This window comes from Miscanthus floridulus, chromosome 9, assembly GCF_019320115.1.
Source record: "Miscanthus floridulus cultivar M001 chromosome 9, ASM1932011v1, whole genome shotgun sequence".
Lineage (NCBI taxonomy): Eukaryota > Viridiplantae > Streptophyta > Magnoliopsida > Poales > Poaceae > Miscanthus > Miscanthus floridulus.
The window spans coordinates 68,576,683-68,593,536 of NC_089588.1; the positions used below are offsets into that span (position 1 = coordinate 68,576,683).

The 16,854-nt window shown below is 46.8% G+C and overlaps 1 non-coding gene across 1 annotated transcript; it reads left to right on the top strand.

The window, feature by feature from the left end:
• The first annotated feature begins 15,063 nt into the window (after positions 1–15,063).
• On the top strand, positions 15,064–15,172 carry LOC136484462 (small nucleolar RNA R71). Its single transcript, XR_010765982.1, has one exon. It is a non-coding gene; the product is annotated as a small nucleolar RNA R71 (small nucleolar RNA).
• Positions 15,173–16,854: the final 1,682 nt, after the last annotated feature.

Here is a 16,854-nt window from a genome sequence, read left to right on the forward strand (position 1 = left end):
AAGAAATGCATTAGGTCTAACCCCAACCCAAGTTAACACATAAGCATAGCATGTCATTAGTTAATTGCGTTTATTTAAATTCTAACAAATAAAGTATTGCATACATTGTTTATTCAAAATGTCATTTGGATTTCCATTTGAGTTATGATATGCTTAATAACTTCAATAAAATAATAAACCATAAAATAATTAAAACTCAAACCAAGGAATAAAGGTTTAAAGAGAAAAACTAATTCTATCTTTGTATAACAAAAACCACACCTATTTTTGTTATACAAAATAGCTAAATAAATTCCTAGTATTTATATAAGCATGTTGTGGGCCTCATATCAAAAACTCCAATGAATATGGTGCACCAATTTGGAATCCAAATTTAAAAATCAAAATTGAATTCAAATAAAGAAGAAGGAAAATAAAACAGAAAAAGAAAAGGGAAAGAAGAAGGCCTCGCAGGCTCAGCCTGCTCAGCCCACCAGCGCATAGCAACCAGCTAGCCCCACCAGCGCACAACAGCAGGCCGGCCCACGAGCTCGCGTAGGCCCAGCAGCCAGCCGCACGCCGCACCTGCCCACGTGCCTCCCCGCCATCGCTTGCAGCTGCTGCCACGCAGGCCCCACCTGTCAGCTTTCTCCTGTTCATCTACTCCACGCCATGCCCTGACCGCTCATGCCAATTCCTTTCACCAACCGAGCCCTAACAGTGGTGGCAGGGCGGGCTAGGGGGTCACGCCCGAGGCATGGCCTTGTCCCCTTGGCGCCGCGCCCACACAACCACGCACGGCCATTGGATGAGATGCACACGCCTCCGATCCCCCTCAATCTCCAGCTGCCGATCACCAAGCTCCATGGCTGAGCTCAGCTATAAGAGCCCCGGTCCCGGTTGCCCTAGCACATTCCCATGCCCACCGCCACCTTGCGGCCACCCCCTACACACCCGAGCTGAGAGAGAGAGCCAAGAGAGGAAGAAGGAAGGGAGAGGGAGAAAGAAGAAGGAGGCGCCGATGGAGCACCTCCGAAGCCGCTAGGGCAAGGACGATGCCATGATGCTGCACGACGCTACACGACACTGCATGGCTTCCGGAGCTACACAGCCGCAACTCGCCACTGCGTCGCCATCCCCTCTTCCACAACACCTACGGTGAGCCCTCGGTTCTTCCCCTGCTTGCCGCCAGACCTTGCTACTCTGGCCATGGCGCTCTACACCATGAGCACATAGGCCAAGGCCATCTTCGATCTCTAGGCACACAAGCACAACACACTCACACGCACGTCATGACCACTTCCGAGCACTAGACCACCGGCCTGAGCACCAGACCACCAGCCTGAGCACCAGACCACCGGACAGAGCACCAGACCACCGTGGCCATTACCACTAGGAGCGCCTGGTGCCTCCCTAACTCGCCTACCCTGTTCGCTAGAGCCACAGGAAACTCATGAGCCCCGCCAAACATGCTCTTGGCCACCACCATAGCCTGACCATGCCACACCGACGAGCGCCGCCATGCCAAGCCACTGACCACCGTGGCCGACGCTCTAGAAAGCCCTATCCACCACCTAGATCCCACAACCGTGTACGTCGAGGCTCGGCAGAGCTTTTTCCCTCCTTAATTGGGCACCAGCGTCTATGGCAAGGGTCATCGATGAGGCACACCGCCAGTGGGAGCATGGCCATGGAAGAAATAGAGGAGAAGGGGCGAGTTGAGCAACGCAGCCCTACACTCGGTGCACATGAGCCGAGCTAAGGGAAAGACGATGGACTCAGTCCACCATGGACCCTGCCTTAGGTCCATGGACCGTGAACATGGGTCCACCATGAGCCACGCTCATGCCCACAGCCTGGAAACGAAGCCTAGTAAAGGCCCAAGGCCGTGACATGGCAGCGCCATAGCATGCCACATGGCGGGCCAAGCCCAGCCCAGATCCAGCCCTAACCAGAGCCCATTTGAGACCCGGCCCATGTTGACGTTGACCGGTCAAACGTTGACCGTTGACCTAGCCCCACATGTTAGTGGCACGAACACTCTGGACCCACATGTCAGATGCTGACATCATGCTGACATCACACGGGACCCACATGTCAGAAGCCAACACAGCCAGGGTGATGTCATGCTGACATCACGATGACATCAGCTATTGATGTCAGCAACCCTGGCCCCACATGTCAGTGACCCTGACCGTTGACCGTAGACGTTGACCGGTGACTCACCATTGACTGACATTGACTTTGACCGGACCCACTTGTCAGTGACCCAAGAGTCCCTGGACCCACCTGTCAGAACTGATGACGTTGCTGACGTCATGCTAACATCATGCTGACGTTAGCTGGACCCCACCTGTCAGCTCGGAACTGAGACGATGATGTCATGCTAACGTCAGCATGCCACATGGACCAGTCACAGCGTGACATGTGTCAGCCCAGAATTAATTCAGCCTTTTTCCATTTTCAAAAATGATTTAAACTTCGGAAATTCATAACTAATTCATATGTCCTCAGAAAAATACAAAACTAGGACCAAAATTCATCTAAAATCAAGCTCTACGCAATGAACCCATGTTTGAGTGCATTTGGCTCTTTTGAATTTTCATTGCTTCTTTGTGCTATTCTATAGACGTCGCTAACGTGACTATAATACGATCAATGTAGATTCGGAGGAGAACCAGACGGACGAGGATTGTGAGTACCGTGAGGAGTACGGAGACGACTACACTGAAGGTGCCACATCCCACCCAATTTCGTAGCACCTATTACGCATGGCTAATATAGAACTACTATTGCTTTACTTTATTGACACTATGATAGGACTTGCATGGTAGTATGCTTACTTGATGGCCTCTACCTTGACGCAACCTTACCCCTGCATACCCTGCTATTAGGCTAGACACACGCTTACTGCTATATTTCATTGCTTGCACTTCTACTACGCTTATACAAACATTAATGCGTGGTGTTATCTGGACTATGGGGAGAGTGCTGCGTGTGTGACTTGGGTGTGTGGAGGGTGAGGGTTGTGTTGACCAAGTCGGAGTATACAATGAGCCTGGGGCAAGTCTTGCCATGGGGTGCTACCTAGGCACCCCTAGAATGCATACCTATGGTGGGTAAATGGTATATGAGGTGGTCCTGGGTGTGAACCTATGATGGGAGGAGCCCAGGATGGAGGTGCTGTGGTGGCACGGTAAATGGAAACCCTAATGAAGACATTCTGGCTTGGTCACCCCTAAGGACTTACTAGTACTCAGATTCACTGGGAAGCCTTACATACCACTCACCCTATATGGTGTGGGACAGTAGGACTACTTGGTAGGATATTGCCGCTACTACTAGGTTGATAGCAGACAGTGTAAGGAGGTATGGGGCGTGGAGGATTTCCCCCACACCCTTTCGAGACTTCATGGAGACCTTGTGGACCTGGCTCATGACTCACAGTTTCAGCCACCCTAGACTAGACTTGGGGTGTACCATGGCTGAATGGTAGAGTGGCATTATCCTAGGCTAGTAAGCGGCCAAAATCAGCCTAGTTGATGACGGTCAGCGAGGAAGGCGGATCTTGTGGTTATGTAAAACCTCTGCAAAGTGTATGGTTGATCGATCGATACATGTGCCGACTTGTCGGCTATGGACCTTTCTTGGATTTCGCTTAAACTAGATAGTGAGATGAGTCCTTCTCTTTCTTCCCCCGTGAGAGAGTGTCGGTCATAGCTAGGGGCTACGGGCCTTGAGGCAGTGCCGAGAGGGAGTTGGCCTGCTGACTGAGCAAAGGTATGGTGTTGATGGAGATGGTGGTATATCGATCCCAGGATCGAAACTAGCTCTAGGAAGGGAATGGGGTGGAATATGTGTGGGAATGGTGATAAAACTTGACTACACTTTTACATATACTTGATATGCTAAATACATAGGAAACCCCAGCCTTATAGGTTCCTTTTGACTATATCCAATTTGAATCCAATTTCCACAAAGCAATGCTCATAGGGTTGGGAGTGGCCAGTACAAATCATTCTGATAAATTTTGGCACACAGGTTCTGCTGAGGAGTATAGCTCCGAGGAGTTTGATGGTTGAGGGGTTTGTGCCTACGCTCGAGTTTGGCAATCTTATCTTCAAGCTGTTCTAAATGAATGCTACTTTTGATTCCGCCAATGCGGCGATGTAACAATTTATGTAATTCCGCACTATTTGTACTCTGATAATATTATTGTATGCATGTGATATTCGACTGGAATTTGGGTAATATGATCTACAACGGTCTTATTACACTTCGACGCTGTGGATTTCCCTTTGCGGAAATCAGGGTCGTTTCAGTTGGTATCAGAGCCATACTTGACCATAGGACGAAACCCTTAGAAATGGACGATAGAATAGGATGTGAACAGCCCTTCTTTCGGTTATATACCGACCCTGCATTTACTTTTATGCAAGGCTTATCTATTATTGCCCTGCTAACACCTGATTCCTTAAAACATGCACATGGCAACGAACGTTGACTGACCACCTCTAGGACCGCTACCTTTGGACCACGCCAAGCTTACCTTCGACCTACGTGAGCCCAGGGGTTTTGCATAGACCCTCTACCGAGTTCTCATCACGTTAGGTGTCCTCGACGAGCTTGTCAAGGTCACCTACACCGGGAAGCCAGCTCAGGAAGGAGGAATCGAAGGACTAGTTGTCCCCTCAGTCGAGTTCCCAGCTAGCACTACCTTACCTTCTGTCCCAGCTTTCACCAAGTTAACTATAGAAGACACAGTCGAGGAGGGACTCCAGGCTATCTCACACAAGGCACTTCACAGAGTGATGAGGGACCACTACGAGCACCTAAAGACGATAGAGTTTTGTCTACTTCCCTAGGCCCTCGACCTCAGCCTTACCCCTAGTGAGCAGAGTTTTGCAGCCGACAGAGTTATCCTTGCCGAGGAGGATAGATGCCTTTGTGTCTCAGCTATCCACCTACTGGAGCAGGATAGGTACGTGACCCAGCTAGAGCAGAGGAGATGTCAGGACCATGCCCTTCTATTGGAGTACCAGGAGCAAGACTCGTAGGGAGCACAGGAGCGAGCTAGTCTACTTGAGATAGTTGCCAAGCTACAGGATGAGCTCAACTGTCGTGAAGAAGTCCATAGAGCCAAGGTCGCTGACTTATAGGACAAAGCAACCAACCTAGGAAACAGAAACTGCTAACTCGATAGCAAGGTCTTGGAGTTGCAGAGAGAGTTGGACGACAAGAAGGCCAAGTTCAACCACAGAGGAGATAGAGAGAGGTCCAAGGGGATTAACATGCTGAAGATCCAATCTCGGAACAAGACCATGACTCAAGAGCTAGAGGAGTTCAAGAAGAAGGCCATTTGCAACTAGGGTCACCTGACCAAGGCACTCAGGCAGACCGAGTACCTACAGGACAAGTGTGAGAGGACATGGCAGGCTTGGCAGAAGTCTAACAGGAAGCGCCTCAGGGAGATGAAGGGTATGTGGGATCAGCTACCCAAGGAGATTCACAGCAAGACAAAGCCTAGGATAGAGGAGTTTGAGTTAGCCCCGACTCACCTTAACCTAGACGCCTGCCCTACCCTACCTGGAGCCAAGCCTACTAAGGAGCTCACCGAGGCCTTGAAGTACATGTCCTGACTTCACAAGTCTGACGAGGAGATCAAGATCGAGAACAGTCATATCCCAGCTGTGGTGTACGAGTTAGAGTAGGATGACCCTGCATGGTCAAGATTCATGTCAGTAGCTTCCGTAAGTTGTACCCCATGATGTACCCCTTATGAGATGAATTATGAGACATTATGCGTAGTATGATTCTCGCACGTCTTCTAGTGTAGCTACTGGAGATGATGCTATGTAATAAAACCCACGTAATGAATGATTCGGATCTTATTGCATCTTTATGAATCTTATTGCTTCTTTGTAATGAGTGTTGGATAGTATAAATGTTTTTTCTTTAAATAGTCAAAATCATGTAATCATATTGAATTATAAGCACTTATGGCACAAGCACTAAATTCTCTATGATCCGTGTTGCAGATGCCGAACCGCCGATCTAATCGCTTAATGAATCGTGGACGTGCACCCACCCCTAAACCAGTTGAACCAAATGGGGGGCGTGGTGGCAACAACCGTGGCCGTGGTCATGGCCGTGGACGTGGAGGGATACCCTTCCACTTGGAGAATACTCCGCAACCTGAGGAGAACATTCCACCACCACCACCACCACCGAACCTGGCAGAAGTGATGGCACAGCAGACCTAGCTTCTTGCAGCTCTTATTGAAGGAGCAAACCGTCGCTAGGGAGGTCAGCAGAACGATTTCCAAAGGAAGCTGGAGGGATTCCTGAAGCTAAGGCCACCTACCTATGATGGCACCAACCCTGACCCGCTTGTAGCTAATGGCTAGCTAAAGGAGATGGAGAAGAAGCTTGACCTCACTACTTTCACCGATGATGAGTGTGTTGGAGCAGCCGCACACCAGCTCACAGGTGCAGCACGCGCCTGGTGGGACAGTTTCAGTGATTTCCATGAGGACCCTGCTAACATCTCATGGGATGAGTTCGCCGAAGCATTCACTGAGTACCACATTCCCAAGGGTGTCATGGAGGCCAAAGCTGAGGAGTTCCGCAACATCAAGATGGGAAAGGACAGGGTGACTAAGTACACTACTTGTTTCACCAACCTTCTACGCTATGCACCTTCCTCTGTTGTGAACTCTGAGGAGGAGAAGCTATACTATTACCGCAAGGGACTTAACCCGCACATCAAACTGAAGTTTGGTAGTATTGAGAGTAACACGTTGTGTGCTCTGGTGGATCGCTGCATCCAGATTGAGAAGGACCATGCTGAAGCTGGAGAAGAGTATAGGGAGAGGAAGCATAAGCCTGAGGAGTCTCTCCATGGTCATGATCGCAAGAGGTTCCGCAGAGATGCACCACCCAGAGAACGCTCTCGCCACAACAGGGATGACAACCCTGGATCGAGTAGGGGAAATGGAGGCTACACCGCCAAATACTCCCGCCCTACTCAGGATCGTTACACCCAGGACCGTTATGCTTAGGACCGCAATACTCAGGATCATTTTAACTGTTCCCGCTCTATGAATGAACGCCCAGCACAGAACCGCTCTGCACCAAGCACTAGAAACTGGAAGGCACCCATGCCAACCCCTACCGGCAGTACGCCTTTCACCTACTTCGCTTGTGGCCAACCGGGTCACAAAGCCACTGAGTGCCCTTGAACTCAGCTGCTCAGAAGTCTCAGTTCAAGGGATCTACTACTCATGGACATCTCAACCACCTGGACGCTGAGGAAGCACAAGCTGCCCCTGACATGGTGTACGGTATGTTTTTAGTTAATGGCAATACTACATCAGTTCTATTTGACTTTGGAGCAACCTGTTCTTACATATCATCCAAGTTTGCACGAGAACATGACCTGTCTGTAACCCCATGTGAAAAGCCTATCATCACCAGTTCACCTTTTGGAGATCTAAAATGCACCCACATCTATAAGGGAGTGAGTCTTACCATTTAGGGTCTTATCTTTAAAGCCAACCTAACCCTGTTACCTTCCATAGACCTAGATGTCATCTTAGGCATGGATTGGCTAACTATTCACTGAGGTATCATATCATGTTCACCTAGATATGTCCAAGTGACCCACCCATCAGGCCAAGTCATTAGATGTGAACCCTAGTCCGGAAAGTCTACCTCTATCCTGTGTGCCCTTAAAGCTAGTTCAGAATCACAGAAAGAGGAGAAGACAGTTCATGATGTGCCCGTGGTCAGAGACTATCCCGATGGATTCACTAAAGAATTACCGGGTATGCCACCAGACCGTGATATAGAGTTCATCATTGATCTTTTGCCAGGAACAGGACCCATTGCCAAGAGACCCTATCGCATGTCAGTTGATGAACTGGCCGAGCTCAAGAAATAGCTTGATGAGCTCATCTCGAAGGGATATATCAGACCCAATGCTTCACCCTGGGGATCCCCTGTTCTGTTTGTTAAGAAGAAGGATGGTTCAATGAGAATATGCATTGATTACCGAAACTTGAACGCAGTCACTATCAAGAACAAGTACCCCCTACCAAGGATTGATGATCTGCTTGATCAGCTTAGAGGTGCCAAGTATTTCTCCAAGATTGATCTCAGATCCAGCTATCATCAGATGAAGATTCGAGAGAGTGACATCCCGAAGACAGCTTTTGTGACTAGGTATGGGCAGTTTGAGTTCACTATGGTATCCTTTGGACTCACAAATGCTCCCGCATACTTTATGAACATGATGAATAAGGTTTTCATGGATGAACTGGATAAGTTCGTGGTAGTATTCATTGATGACATCCTTGTCTATTCATCCACCGCTGAAGAACACGAACATCATCTAAGAACTGTACTGGAAAAACTAGCCCAACATCAGCTCTACGCAAAGTTTAGCAAATGTGAGTTTTGGCTACAGGAAGTTGCCTTCCTAGGCCATGTACTATCAGTTGAAGGTGTTGTAGTTGACCCAGCTAAGATTGAAGCTGTGAAAGAGTGGGATCAACCCCGCAATGTGACAAAAGTCAAAAGTGTCTTGGGATTGGCTGGATATTATCGCCGATTCATTAAGAACTTCTCCAAGATAGCCCGTCCCATGACCAACCTCCTGAAGAAGACTAAGGAGTTTGAATGGATGCCCGAGTGTGAACGAAGCTTCTAGGAATTGAAACTGAAGCTTACCACAACTCCTGTGCTAGCATTGCCTAATATAAGCAAAGATTTTGTGGTCTATTGTGATGCATCTTGTCAAGGACTTGGTTGTGTACTGATGCAAGATGGAAGAGTGATAGCATATGCGTCTCGATAGTTGAAAGAACACGAGAACCACTACCCAACCCATGACCTTGAGTCAGCAGCAGTTGTGCATGCCTTGAAAATCTGGAGACACTACTTGATAGGCAACAAGTGTGATATCTATATGGATCACAAGAGCTTGAAGTACTTTTTCACTCAGGAAGATCTAAATATGAGGCAACGCCGATGGCTGGAGTTGATTAAGGACTATGACCTGGAAATTCACTATCATCCGGGAAAAGCTAATGTAGTCACAGATGCCCTTAGTCGCAAGAGTTACTATCACACCTTGATCACTGAATTCGTACCACCTGAGCTCAAGGAAGAGATTGATGATTTCCAACTAGAGATTCTACCGCATGGCTTGTTGAATGAGCTCCGCATACAGTATGATCTCACAGATCGCATCCGTCAAGCTTAGAAAAGTTGTGAAGAGATCAAATATCTCCGTGGTCTGATGAAACTAGGCTACAAGACCAACCACCAAGAAGATGAACAAGGAACCATCTGGTTCAGGAACAGAATCTGTGTTCCATCTGACCCAGTACTACAAGAGGAAATTCTATCAGAAGCTCACGATTCCAAGTACTATATTCACCCTGGAGGTTCAAAGATGTACCAAGACTTGAAGAAACACTTCTGGTGGAAGGGCATGAAGACAGACGTTGCAGGACATGTGGCATGATGTGACACCTATAATAGAGTCAAGGCTGAACATCAAAGGCCTATAGGTTTGCTAAAGCCTCTTGACGTTCCCGAGTGGAAATGGGAGAGCATATCCATGGATTTCATAGTTGGATTGCCCCGATCAGAGAAAGGCAATGATTCCATCTGGGTGATTGTTGGCCGTTTGACCAAGATTGCTCACTTTGTACCAGTAAAGACCAAGACCAATATAGAAAAATTAGCGGATCTATATGTTGAGCATATTCTCAAACTGCATGGAGCTCCTTCTAGTATTGTATCTGATCGTGGTCCTCAGTTTGTGTCCCAATTCTGGGAAGCTCTGCACAAGTCCATTGGAACCAAACTTGACTTTAGTACCGCTTATCACACACAGATAGATGGATAGACAGAATGAGTAAATCAGATCTTAGAAGACATGCTTCGCGCTAGTGTACTGAATTATGGCTCTGATTGGGAGAAATGCCTACCCTACGCAGAGTTCTCTTACAACAATAGCTACCAAGCCAGTATCAAAATGTCACCATTTGAAGTTCTGTATGGTAGACCTTGTAAGACACCTTTGATGTGGTCCCAACCGGGAGAAAGGTCGTTCTTTGACTCTACAAGATTCAAGATGCAGAAGGAGTTGCTCAAGTGAAGGAGAATTTGAGAATTGCCCAAAGTCGATACAAGAGTTATGTTGACAAAAGGAGAAGAGAGCTTGAGTTCAATGTGGGAGATTCCGTCTACCTCAAGGTATCCCCTCTATGTGGAACTGTCAGATTCCATGTGAAAGGAAAGCTTGCTCCTAGATTCGTTGGCCCATACAAGATTTGCAAGAGGATTGGAAAGCTCGCCTACAAACTTGAGCTACCTAAGGAATTGGCGGGTGTACATCCTGTATTCCATGTCTCATAGCTACGCAAGTGTTTGAGAGTGCCCGATGAAGTGGTTCCAACTGATACACTTGACATTCAAGATACACTTGAGTATAAAGAACATCCTATCAGAATTCTAGGCAGAGATACCAAAGAGACTCGAAGCAAGACTATTCCTATGTGCAAGATCCAATGGAGCAATCACACAGAGAGAGAAGCAACATGGGAGAAAGAGTCTGACCTCTGGCTACGATATCCTTACCTCTTCGAAGAGTACATTACGCTTTAATCTCGGGGATGAGATTCTGTTAAGGGGGTAAGACTGTAACAACCCAAAAATCCATACACCCAAAAATACCAACTACAAAATTTTTCTTAAAACTCCCATGTGATGATGAGTGTCATGTATAGAAACCCAACCTAAGAAATGCATTAGGTCTAACCCCAACCCAAGTTAACACATAAGCATGGCATGTCATTAGTTAATTGCGTTTATTTAAATTCTAACAAATAAAGTATTGCATACATTGTATATTCAAAATGTGATTTGGATTTCCATTTGAGTTATGATATGCTTAACAACTCCAATAAAATAATAAACCATAAAATAATTAAAAGTCAAACCAAGGAATAAAGGTTTAAAGAGAAAAACTAATTCTATCTTTGTATAACAAAAACCACACCTATTTTTGTTATACAAAATAGCTAAATAAATTCCTAGTATTTATATAAGCATGTTGTGGGCCTCATATAAAAAACTCCAATGAATATGGTGCACCAATTTGGAATCCAAATTTAAAAATCAAAATTGAATTCAAATAAAGAAGAAGGAAAATAAAACAAAAAAAGAAAAGGGAAAGAAGAAGGCCTCGCAGGCTCGACCTGCTCGGCTCGCCAACGCACAACAACTGGCTAGCCCCGCCAGCGCCTAGTAGCAGGCCGGCCCATGAGCTCGCGCAGGCCCAGTAGCCAGCCGCATGCCGCACCTACCCACACGCCTCCCCGCCATCGCTTGCAGCCGCTGCCACACAGGCCCCACCCATCAGCTTTCTCCTGTTCATCTTCTCCACGCCACGCCCTGACCGCTCATGCCGATTCCCTTCGCCGACCGAGCCCTGACAGCGGTGGCAAGGGTAGGCCAGGGGGTCACCCCGGGGCATGGCCTTGTCCCCATGGCGCCACGCCCACGCAACCACGCACGGCCGTTGGATGAGATGCACACACCTCCGATCCCCCTCAATCTCCAGCCACCGATCACTGAGCTCCATGGCCGAGCTCGGCTATAAGAGCCCTGGTCCCGGTTGCCCTAGCGCATTCCCGTGCCCACCGCCACCTTACGGCCATCCCCTACACACCCAAGCCGAGAGAGAGAGCCAAGAGAGGAAGAAAGAAGGGAGAGGGAGAAAGAAGAAGGAGGCGCCGATGGAGCACCTCCAAAGCCACCAAGGCAAGGACGACGCCATGACGCTGCACGGCACTGCACGGCTTCCGGAGCTACATGGCCGCAACTCGCCACTGCATCACCATCCCCTCTTCCACAACACCTACAGTGAGCCCCCGGTTCTTCCCCTGCTCACCGCCGGACCTTGCTACTCCGGCCATGGCGCTCCACACCGTGAGCGCGTAGGCCAAGGCCATCTCCGGTCTCTAGGCACACAAGCACAGCACACTCACGCACACGTCGCGACCACCTCCGAGCACCAGACCACCGGCCTGAGCACTAGACCACCTGCCTGAGCACCAGACCACTGGCTAGAGCACTAGACCACCATGGCCAGTATCGCTGGGAGCGCCTAGCGCCTCCCTAACTTGCCCGCCCTGTTCGCTAGAGCCACGGGAAACTCATGAGCCCCGCCAAATATGCTCTTGGCCACCACCACAGCCTGACCACACCACACCGACGAGCGCCGCCACGCCAAGCCACCGACCACCATGGCCGATGCTCTGGAAAGCCCTGTCCACCACCTAGATCCCACCACCATGTACGCCGAGGCTTGGCAGAGCTTTTTCCCTCCTCAATTGGGCACCAGCGCCTACGGCAAGGGTCACCGATGAGGCACGCCACCGGTGGGAGCACGGCCATGGAAGAAACAGAGGAGAAGGGGCCAGTTGAGCAGCGCAGCCCTGCACTCGGTGCACATGAGCTAAGCTGAGGGAAAGATAGTGGACTCGGTCCACCATGGACCCTGCCTTAGGTCCATGGACCGTGAACATGGGTCCACGGTGAGCCACGCTCACACCCATAGCCTAGAAACAAAGCCCAATAAAGGCCCAAGGCCATGATGTGGCAGCGCCATAGCATGCCACGTGGTGGGCCAAGCCTGGCCCGGATCCAGCCCTAACCAAAGCCCGTTTGAGACCCGGCCCATGTTGACGTTGACCGATCAAACATTGACCATTGACCTGGCCCCATATGTCAATGGCATGGACACTCTGGACCCACATGTCAGATGCTGACGTCATGCTGATGTCACACGGGACCCACACGTCAGAAGCCAACATAGCCAGGGTGACGTCATGCTGACGTCACGATGACATCAGCTGCTGACGTCAGCAACCCTGGCCCCACACATCAGTGACCCTGACTGTTGACCGTAGACGTTGACTATTGACTCACCGTTGACTGATATTGACTTTGACCGAACCCACATGTCAGTGACCCAAGAGTCCCTAGACCCACCTATCAGAACTGCTAACGTTGCTGACATCAGCTGGACCCCACCTGTCAGCTCAGAATCGAGACGATGACGTCATGCTTGATCTGTGGACTAGTCTTAGGTGGAGTAGGTTCATCTTTCACAACTTCTTCAGGTTCTTCATCTTCTTCCCATTCATTCTTTGGAGATTGATTCTTCCGGCATTGGGATGATTGACGTCTCCTCCTAAAGTGGGTCTTCTTGGGCTATTCATAAGTGATATAATTATTGAAATAACAGCGTACCTTCTCTCTAGGGAATTAGAAGTGGACTTGTCTAGATTTGATCTAGATGATCACATTGGTGGTGTTAAGGAACGGTCTTCCAAGGATGATGGGCGTATCATCTTCTTCACCCATGTCTAGAACCATGAAGTCAGTAGGGGCATATTGATCATGTATTCTTACTATGACTTCTTTAGCTATCCCCTCTAGAAATTGGATTGATTGGTCCACCATCTGCAATTGCATATGTGTAGGAAACAAAGGTTCGTCACTAAATAAATATTCATATGTTACATTGGACATTATATTGACACCTGACCCAATGTCGTAAAAGGTCTTGTGGAAGATTCTTTGTCCAATGGTACAGTCGATAGTGGGTATGCCTGGATCATCCTTCTTAGTAAGGAATGGCAAAGCGAGGAGGTGGTCGTACTCTAATATGAGTGTGTTGATCATGTTGACTGATTCTTCTTGTGACTGCCTAGCTTTGTTCTTCCTCCTTCTATTGTTTTTCTTCTTGGTCACTGTTGTCTCTTTAGGCAGGTACAACGTATGTGGATGTCCATGAGATTTTAGGATATGATTTTTGAAAGAAAACTTCTCCTTTTTATCCTTGATTGTGAAGCAGATCTTGGCAGTGTCCACGTAGATGATGGCTTTTGCGGTGATTAGGAAATGTCGGCCCAAGATAATGGGTGCCCTTACATCTCCACCTATTTTCAAAACCTCAAAATCTATGGAAACATATGATTGTCCCACTCGAACAATGACATCTTCAAGAACTCCCTTAGGGTAGCAGAGTGACTGATCTACAAGCTACAAACGCATGTTTGTGTACAACAAAGTATCTCCATTAATTTTATCTTAGATTACCTTAGGCATAATGTTGACACTTGCCTTCTTAGAAAATGTGAGGTCCAATGGCGATGGGGATGACAGGTCTTCCTAGATCGCTCTTCTTTTCTTGCAAGGTATAATCTATCCACCTTCCCATCGATGGTTGTATACAGTAATATGTGGCATTGTGAATATCGACAAGATTTGCAGTTTCTAGATCTTCCGGTTGCTCTAGAATATTATCTTTGTCGGTCAGAGGAATAGCAGCAGCCAGCTGAGCTATTTGTGATTCTATCATTTTATTAAAGCTATGCTAGTTCTTAATGGGGTAGAAGCAAAGCTATCCATTCTATTATTTATGTTCTCTAATATTCTATCATTGGAAGCTAGTTTCCTAGATAAGCTCTCCACAATTTTAGCTTGACCAGAAATCAACTCTATTAAGGGTGGTTGATTGAAATTATTACCTTGAGGGTTACCTTGGTAATTACCTTGATAGTTCTGCCTTTGTTGCTGATTCCATCCTTGATTCTATTGAGGACAAAAGTAGTTGTTGTAGACAAAGTTCATATCCTCATGGTTTTTAGGACAATTATTCCCTAAATGCCCAGTGTTGCCACACTCTTCACACATCATGCGGGAATCATGAATGTGCCACACTTCTTGCTTTTCATTAGCTTAGTCCTTGAGCTTCTTCATCAGCAGGTCCATTTTAGCAGACAACATGTCTACCTCCTTGAGTTGATGCATACCTCCACCTCCCTTGCGGGTCTGAATACGTTCTTCATTCTAGCTTTTGTTGGAGGCCATCTTCTCCATAAGAGCTATTGCAGCTAGTAGTGTGAGTGATAGGAATGCACCTCCAGCACAGCATCCATAGTCTCACGGGTACTGTTGGTCAACCTATGGTAGAAGGTCTGCATGAGTAGCCAATTCTTCATCCCATGATAAGGACATTCCGATATGTAATCTTGAAAGCATTCCCAAGCCTTAGGGATAGATTCATCATATTGCTGTTGAAAGCTTGAGATTCTCTCACGCAGAGCATTGGTCTGCCTATGGGAAAGAACTTGGCTAGGAACATAGTAGAGCAGTTATCCCATGTAGTGTTTCTATTCTTGTTGACGTAGAACCATTGCTTCGCCTTCTCCAAAACTAACAATGGGAAGAGGCAAAGTAGTATGGCATCTTGGGTCACTCCTTTTATGGTGAAAGTGCTGCGGATCTCTAGGAAATTTTGGAGATGTGCACTCGCATCTTCATGTGCCTTTCCATAAAACTAGCTTGCTTGCACCATGTTGATGAGGGCTGGCTTGAGCTCGAATCCATTGTCTTCAACATTGACTGTTGGTCTGGTTCGGATGTTGGCTGTAGTTGGAGCAGCTAATTCACGGAGAGTCTCGTTAGCCATGGATTCAAATTCTGGTGTTAAGCTTCAAATTATATGGTTGTCTTCTGACTCTAAAGCTAAAACTTTCTTGAGTTTACCCTTAGTTCTCTTAAGTAATGCTTCTAGATGATTAACGTAGTTTGTCGGAAGGTCAAAACCGGTCATACATTACCCTGCATAAGATATACAACTAGACAACACAAGGGTAAGCCTATTTCAGTAGAGGTCAATGGTTATTTCGATCACATCAATAAATATAAGTTTATCAAACCCTTTCAAAAAAGTATAAGTTTATCAATACTTCCTTTGCCTAGCTACCTTCCTCGGCAACAGCGCCAAAAATGCTTGTTGGTATTTATTAACGTGTCACTTGTTTTAAGTAGTCACTCTATGTTGTTTACATTCCTTAGCATCTTTTACTAAGTTGTCATCCCTAGTGTTGGTGCCAGAAATGCTTGTTGGTACTAACTAATGCCACTTCTAGAAAGACACTAAGAAGTACTTTAATATTTCATGTGACTAGAAAGAATATATATAAATGAAAGGAATCTGCAAGCGCACAAATAATATACCATTGTGGCACTATACCCAAGAATATTCCAGGTATCATTATTTATATTTTTACTACAGGGAAGGTCTGGCATGGACACGTATTGATAACTTATACTATTGATGGAGAAGTAAGCCATAACCAATATTCTACTCACAACAGGGCTAAGTCATAGGATAATTATGTATATGATAAGTATGGATCAAAGATAAATCACTCAGAGTACTCCTTTCTATGGCATTAGCATGGTTAAATAGAATATTAGAGGGATAATTCCTGAGTCATTCTTAATTATAAGTCAAAGCATACATTGATTAGTGTAATTACACCTAGTAGTCATGGCTAAGGTCATCTTTATATCTACACATAAGGGATATTACTAAGGAAGATTAAGAATAGAGCTTTTTCTTCGTTCGTAACAGGACCCTACTTGCACCTATATTCGGGGAGTGGACTACAAAGGACTCAACAAGAGTGACACATCCGCGATCTACCAGATGACCCGAATATAGGGTGTATCCATAGGTAAACAACGTATAAGCACCATGCTTACACAATTTTGACCACTCACCCTGTGTACACCAGAGCGAGCGCTATATGAACTTACGCATAAACACAATGATAAACTAGCTATACTTAGTATATAATCAAAGTAGACGATGGACATCATAACTAAGAACTTGTATATTGTGAATACCAATGTTGTCATAACAATTGTAGCAAACATATAAAAGTAATGGGGATACAAAAGAGAGGGGTACAAAAATTATACCAAACCACGCTCTTGACA